We start from the raw sequence: 8366 nt of genomic DNA, 5'->3' as shown, positions 1-8366 counted from the left end.
ATTTTGGAAAACAGTGCGGAAAATAAGTTTTCTAAATCACATTGTAACAATCTGTTTTTGTCACATCACATTGTAACAATCAACAACCTGAGACTTTTTAAATATTTTCTTGGTTTCAACCATAAGCCGTAACTTATATTAACATATTTTGTGTTCTTCGGCTAATTTATAAACAATTATACCATAAATTTGACGAAAGTTCTGTTATTACCTAAATCTTATTAATCGGCATTGGGTGTGCAGAATTTTTATTTAATATTCATTATAATCATTTATGGCGTAAATATATTTCAAAAGYAACTTTTACCTGTTATGGCTTACAAATAAACACAGACCGTTAAAASTTTTAATATGARCTGCTTTTCCTGGACCGTAAACAAYGTTTYTGASCTTGYGCATGATTGAGCAAATGCAAGAATAAAACYAAAAACTCATCTAGATRAATGAAAATTTAATGGTGACATTATTTTTTTAAACTAAATAAAACGATATTTATGTACTTACAGATAATCGAAAAATGCAAAATCAAAAATAATAAAATAGTAAAAATAATAAAATTTTAGCAAATTTCCACATTTTACATTTGTCTGCTGTGATTCTAAAGATGCTAACTAGAATATGGGAATGGTAATATTTAAAATGAAACATTACTTCCAGAGTTGATTTATTAGCCAGTCTTCACTCCCATCAGAATTTCCAATGTCTCACATAACTTGCACAAGTCCTGCGGGATCCTCAGTCCACTCTCAGACCCTGTTTTGCATGCTTCAGGGTGACACTTTAACGAGCAGTTGGAAAAATTCAGAAAATGCAACTCTGTCTGCCTTATTTAAAATCTGAACGGTGTGTTGAAAACAAACAGAGAAAAAAAATTTTCTCCGCTCTCCTTCCCTGGAATATAAATAGGCGAAATAATTTAGAAGCCATTTGTCACCGCGGATCCAGGATCCAGACACATCTTGTGCGGAAAAAACACTCCGGGGCAATATTAATTCGGGCTGTAAGAAATCCAAATATTTGAATATGCCAAAACAGCTGAAAAGGTCGCGGTTTCGTCTTATTGAAATGATTTATGTCTCTTTTTTAGGTATGATTCTTTCTCTACTTTTAATTCTTCTATATCAAAGTGCTATTAAATCTGTTGCTGAAACTGCAATGGTTTGTTCAAGCGTTGATGACAAATATTTCCTCTGAAACAACATTCATTGCCTTGTGTAATAATATTGACACAAATAATTCGTCGGCTTAAAGCTAAAAGTGACCAAGTCCAAAATTCTGTATTTGTGCTTGGTTGACCAAATAATTAAAAGAAAATATATTTTTTTTTTCAAAAACTGACGAAGTCCTTCAATGCCACCCAATTAGGTGCACTAAAATATGTTTTAATGACAAGGTTTCCAACATTTTCATATCATTTTCGGCTCGGTTTAAAAGTGCATCTACCAAAAATTTGTATTTTAGGTTTAGTCAGTTTTAGCTTTAAGCCCACGAATTATACTCGCCTGTGATTGGGCGTACTCAAGAATCATCTCTCAGACGTCTTGTTTTCATTGGCCAGTTAAAATCATAAAAGAAACCTACTCTTATTAAATTATTTGAAATTTGTTATTACAGTAGCAAATTTTCCATGGAAAAATAATTTTCTGCAGCTTTCTGATCGTTTGTTTGTCTCATTTGACCCTGTAGCTTGATTCTCAATTAATCCGATTTAGGCTCACAAAAGAGTTTATCTTTAGATGAAGGGCGTGTTATAAGCGATATATCAGGACGTAAACTGTGACACAGAGTTAATACAGAAATGAAAATAATAACGTGACCAAAGTAACTAACAAATGCACATATTTTCACATTAGAAAATATTTTATATGTATTTCTTGACAATTTTTTGGGAAATATCGTCACTACTGTCGCAGGTATATAATGTCTAACGTAATGTACTGTAATTGAAATTTAATTTTAAAAATCATTTAAAACGACTTCAGGACAAGAACAGCACACACATTTCGTGCTAATGAGCATTGAAAGTAATATTTTCAGAAGCGTAGATAAAACAACGGATTATTCGTGATTTTGATGCGAAAAAATCCACACGAGTGCAGATAATTTTTTAACTATTTCGATTAAGGCAACTAAATTTTATTAAAAATCATTTAAAAACGAGTTTGGAAAAGAAAGATCAACAAATTTCTCGCTTATGAACAATGGAAGTGATATTGATATTTTAAAAGACATTTATAAAACAATAGATCGTTTCTGATGTTCATGCAAAAAATCCTGTATAAAAAGGAGTATAAAATATGAAATATTTCTCTTAACAGATTTCGCATATGTACACTTTTACTAAGGGTTTTTTAAATCAGCGATTTGCTTTTCTTCTTGGTTTGATATTAAGGTTTAATCTTAGTCTTTGCAACGCCCACTTTTTTTTTTCGATGTGCGAAAGCTCTTTTCAAAAATACAGATTGTCTCGCAAAATCACCACCGATATCAACTTAGCTGCTAACAAATGCATTTTCGTCAAATTATCAAAATTGGTAAGCCAGTGAAACATTTTTTTTTCAAATTTCTATGGAAAAAAGAGATGCCAAATAAATTCAAGTAAGAAAAATTATAGCTTTCCGCAAAAACACATTTTTATTTAATTGAAATATTCACTTCAGCAACCAATAAGGCTTTGAAATAAGCTACAGAACGCCAATTTCTTGGTTGAAACGCCGAAGAAAAAAATGTTGCTGTCTAACACAGTTTGTTATACTCTCATTTACAAGAAGCCAATAATCAATAAAAATATAAAGGATAACATAAAGAGAAAGAGAGCGTCTTAAGTAGCTGTGGCTAAAACCACAAAATCTTAAACACTATTAAAAAATTAGAACAATATAAAACGCGAAATAAATCAATAAGGCTTCGAATTTAATTTTGGGATATTTTTCGTATCATTGACAAGTACGTTAAACCTAAATTCACTAACTTACATACATTTCCTGATACGGGAAACACATCAGTCGTTGCCTAGCTCGTTAGAGTTTGCATTAAAAGTGCAATTTTTCTTTTTTATTTTTTTTTAGATTGTCAGTAGAAATTTACGTTTCACTGATGTAATATTGATTGATGTTCCAATATATACATTGGTCAAAATTTTGCATAGTTTTGCAAGATAATATAGCGATGAGTCGGCTAGTTAATCTGCGCAAAATAGCTGCGTCCATAAACTGATTCGAAAGCAAAATTTGAATGAATTTCATAATTCAGCGTATTGTTCTATGCGGATAAATTGGCTGATATTTTCAGATTTAAAAGCAGATATTTCGATTAATAGAGCTCCAATAAAATGGAAGTAAAAAGCCACTGTACCCGAATTGGACGCAATTTTTCATGTTTTAATCTGATTTATGACTGAAAGGGTCAATGTTTGACATTATTTTTCATTACACCGATTTAATATAGATTAGTGAGCTTTTAAACATTTGATGGTTTTGTCAATTCAACATGAGTAAAAGGGTTAATTTAAACTATTAGTGGAATAGCTCGAAAGTTTGTCATCATATCATTTTAACTAACTAGATGATTGTTCTTTTTTTCAACATATGGTTTACTGTTTATCAATGCTTCATGCTTGATTATTGTAGCAAAGTTTTTCATTCATTTCCCACCACCAAAAATTCACCATTACAATTTTTTGCGAAATTCAAATTGAAATATGAATTTGAATCTGAAAAATAAAGTCTGTATTATCGCAAATGGGCAGTATTTTACCAAGGCATGTTTGCGTAAATAAATACTAATTTAGAATCTGGAGTTTACATTATGATGAATTGATTATTGAACATAACTCTATCCTGTGCATTTACTCTAAATAATAATTAATTTAAAATGCTCATCTCATCAACTATAACTGAATATGACGAGCCAGTTTCACATTCTCATCTAAAATCCTCATGTTCTTACCGCAAGTAAGAGTGTCTGCTGATTAGATGGTTTCGCACTCCATTAAATCGGGGTGAAATTAATTTAATCCTTGCTTCGGGCAGTTTTCTCCACTTTGTCGTTTTCATGCTTATGTTATGGAATTTCATATTAATTTCGTCGAATGAACCAACTTAATTACGGGTGAAATTGCGATTAAAAATACACGCAAATTGGCGATAATTACATATATAACTAAGAATTTTTGAATAATCATTACTTATTGATTTTGAATGTTGAGTGTTTCCTATCTATTTAAACAGAAAAATATTACTATGGAAAATCTAAAAATGAGACTGTGCAATATAGCAACTCCCTTAATATACTGACATATCTTGCAACTAGATTTGAAATTTAAATTGTTCACATTTAGAATGAACAGAATGCAATTTTGTTTGAGGTGGACGTTTTACAGAAATGTTTCCAAGAAATAGCATCTTTCGTACTTTACTCAAACGAACTTTTTTCCGGAAAAAAATGGGTTCAGAAATTCCACTGGTTAATATTCACAAACCATATTATTATTCAAATATTGAAGATTGTTTCGTAGCTATTCTATTTCATGGAATATTATGATGTATAATTAACGAAAATGTAACATTCTTTATACATAATGAGATTTCTCAAGATATTATGTTAGAGAATTGGAGGAATACGAAATCAACAGTGATTTTGTTTGTCTGTATACTAATTATTTAAATCATATGGTTACGAAACAACACAACTATCCAAAAAAAATACTCATTTCCCACTTTCACTCATTTTAAAGATACCCTTTTGATTAACATGTTTTTCGAATTTAGCTCGACTTGATAATACTTTCGATAAAATCACTCCCATGAGCTCTTATTCAAGAGGCTTTAGTTCTACTATGCGAATGTTTTGTTACGTATCTATTTTCATGCTTTTCTACTCCAGAAGTTATTTGCCTAAAATATTTATGTTCTGTTCTCATATTACTGAAAATCCGCTATCCCGTTGTATGTTATACGAATTTCAACCCCAATTTCAATCACAATATCATAATAGCACCGAATGGCGCTTAAGAAAAGATCACAGCAAACCAAATTTATATTAACGATGCTTCCAGCCTGCCAAAAAGAGGTATTTCGCTGCCGCCCCCCATGTTTGCGGATCTATTTAGACCAATTTATAGGGTAAATTAGGCATTAAAGATCTCCTTTTAGAACGCTTCTTCGTAAGGCCTGTGTTTGAGCAATTAATTGTAGTGAACGTTTACATTACCCGATTCATTAGGCTAACATTTTTAGGTTCGGGATTCTCGGTTTGTCTTGCAAATTGAATGGGCGGTTGATTAAAGGAACTGATGTCAGTTTTTGTGTTTTTGAGGTTTTTCTGTTCTAATTTCTACGTGTGTTTATTCGAAATTTTTTTCTACTGTTTTCTTATAGTTTACCGAAAATATGTGTAAAGCAGCTTTTCTCAACAGAGAGATTGGAACGCGTCGTTCCATGGAATGGTCACCACGAAATCCACACTTTTAAACAGTCTTTGTACTTGTTTTATTGTTCATTATTCAGACGTGAATCTGATAAAAATATATAAAAATAGCGTTAAAAAATTATAATAGTACTTAGCAGTGGAAAAACGGAATTACATATAGTTTATGTGGATAATAAAATATGTATAATATACATTGTAAAATAACAACGTTAACTAAAAGCCAATGATAAAAACTAATTTCCACTGCTGGACGTTTTGCTATGTGTGAGATAAGTGATGTGTCGTATTTCGAATCCGTTCTCATTTTGCTTTCTCACTAATGATTGCTAGCGGAAACCATCAGCTCCCTAAAAGAGTTCTTACCTAATCGATACCTTTCTGATCTCGCAATTTTCGGAGCATCTTCTTGTTTCAGATTTGTTGTTCAAATTGCACTACGTCTTCATTTGCGTAGTTCACTAGTATTATTTTTACCGACATTTTCACAATAATTTTGCACTAATTCGATTCTTAGTTGGGCCAGTTTGGGTCAGCTCTTCAAATGTTCAAATTGTTATAATTATTTTCTATACAGTTTTATTTTGAGATCAATTTATGTTAACGACTTACATTACGTAAGCAACTCGTTATTCAACTTTACCTTTGATTGTTTATTTTGCAATTAGTAGCTCTTGTTGCTTTTGTTTTACAATATACAGATAAGAAAATATAAACACTGAGTACGTTTTTAAGGATATATTTTAATGAAATAATTTAAGAACTTCACTGATCGAGTTTTTATAGCCACGTCGAATATTTTTGAAAACCAAGTGTTTCGCTCAAATTGCACAGTTGGTCCATCTTCAACGCCACTGCATTGTAATAAATGTATAAGATTTATGTTTGTTGATGAATCTCAAATAAAACCGAGTTTACCTATTAGACACTCTAATTTTTTAAAAGTCGATGTGTTTATTTGCAACTTATGGCCGCCCTTCCAGTCCGTTCTTCTATCTTAATTCATAAATTTAAATATTTTCCGACCCTAAATTTTATTTTTGTTACGTTTTCTCTTTATCATAAGTTCACACATAAAAAAGCATGCCTTTGGGCAATTTTCTTAAGTCCAAAAATTCTAGATTGTTGCTTATAACGTATTAGTAGAAACTACTTTTCTAGTTAGGCATTTGTTGAGGATAATATTTGCAATTCGACGTTGCAAGGCATAAGCGTTGGAAACACTTGCAGAGATTCAGAAAATCATTAGTTGACAAGCAATCAGAATTTTTTTTTGGCTTATAGATGATGAATACTGCACGATTTTACGAAAAGCACAAAAACTTGAAACTCAACAAAAAAGTCGATTTCAGCTACCATATAAAAAGTTCTAATAGTATTCTTTCTAAAACTCCGTTGATTCATGAAACTACGCTTTTTACATAGAAACAAGTTTACTACGAATTTCATTAAAATCCATCGTGTCGTTCTTCTTCTTCCATTCTGTCGTTCATTTCAATAAACAATTTTTTTAACACCATTGACCATCAATAGCCCACAAAGTCGGATATATTTTTTAAAATAAAAGTAATATCAGATTGTTTTCTTTTCAGCCAAAGAATGTCACAGTACACTTTTGGTCATGCGTTTACGGGACACACTGTATGACTTGAACAATTCGGCTTTGTGGAAATTAAACGTATTTTAATTCAACTAAACTAATTAAAATTATTAAAGTTAAGTGGACGTATTTCTAGTGTTTCAGTAGAAATGCTTGATGAAACTGTTTTTGTGAAATTAAATGAATTATTTTCACTGCCAAAATGAATTGCCCATTAATTTTCTAGTTTTCCCTGCCAAACGGGATAAAATTGTTGATTTAGTGGGAATAATTGTCACTTTTTGGCAGCAAAACTTGAATAATTAATCAACAATGTCGATTCAGCTTACATTTACAGTCACAAAAAGAGCAATTTTGGGAGCAAAAATTCATTTACTTTATACGGTTATTTTAAAGCTATGCTTTTGTAATTACATTATATTTTCGAGCTGATTGTTGGGCTTACTTATTTCGAGTCGTTTTGATTTGCGGTTTTTTTTTATTTAAAAAAATTCAAACTTTGGGAATCAGTAAATATTTTTTATAACTCTTCAATAAACTTTCAGTTTGTTGCTTTTAACTTTTTCATTAGATCCTTTTATCAGATCATGGGTTTCAGTTTAACTCTTTCTTAATAATAAGTGTCCGTCATTGATGGTTTTTTCTAGCAGACATTTTAAAGTTTCTCAAAAATCATCTGAGTTTAAAATTCATCAAGTTCATTTTTTAGTTTTTTAGAATTTTAGAATTCTAGATTCTCAGAAGACATTTAGAAATCAGTAATAAATATCAACTTAATTAGTTGGTTGATATAAATTACAGATTTTCGCTGGTAACGATTAAAGTGTGTCTTCTTTGATTATTTGAAGTTTTCAGTAAGTTTCCAAAAATATTAATAATTGAGAATTCGTAATATTGTTTTCACATCAATCTAGTTTATGAGAAGAATTTGCTGTTTTATCAATAGAACGGCCATCAAAAGGAATTTTCTTTATATAATAGCACCATGAACAAAATTTATATTTGTTTATTATATTTCGATGGTTAAAAATGATCGAAATATAACTTGGAATATTAATAGAGTTGTACCTTCCGATGGTACGTTTGAAACATTAATTATTTCAATATTTTCAACCTTTGCGTGAAAAAAATTGCTCAAAGTTTTCGTTTACTGCCTGCTTCTTTTGCAAGCTGCTTAAAGGAATGGAAATGAAATACATATATTTAATATACTGCAGCTACGAAAGTACTGAGATTATTTTCTACCGAAAAAATACAATTTTCCCATGAAATTAAACTAAAATGCCAAACTTTGAACACTTTTTGCATTTGCGTCGACGCTCCAATAAAAGACCAAAAA

This window comes from Dendroctonus ponderosae, unplaced genomic scaffold (genome assembly GCF_020466585.1).
Source record: "Dendroctonus ponderosae isolate FM_Combo_2020 unplaced genomic scaffold, Dpon_F_20191213v2 Dpon_F_20191213_2, whole genome shotgun sequence".
Classification (NCBI taxonomy): domain Eukaryota; kingdom Metazoa; phylum Arthropoda; class Insecta; order Coleoptera; family Curculionidae; genus Dendroctonus; species Dendroctonus ponderosae.
This window is presented reverse-complemented; position numbering follows the sequence as displayed.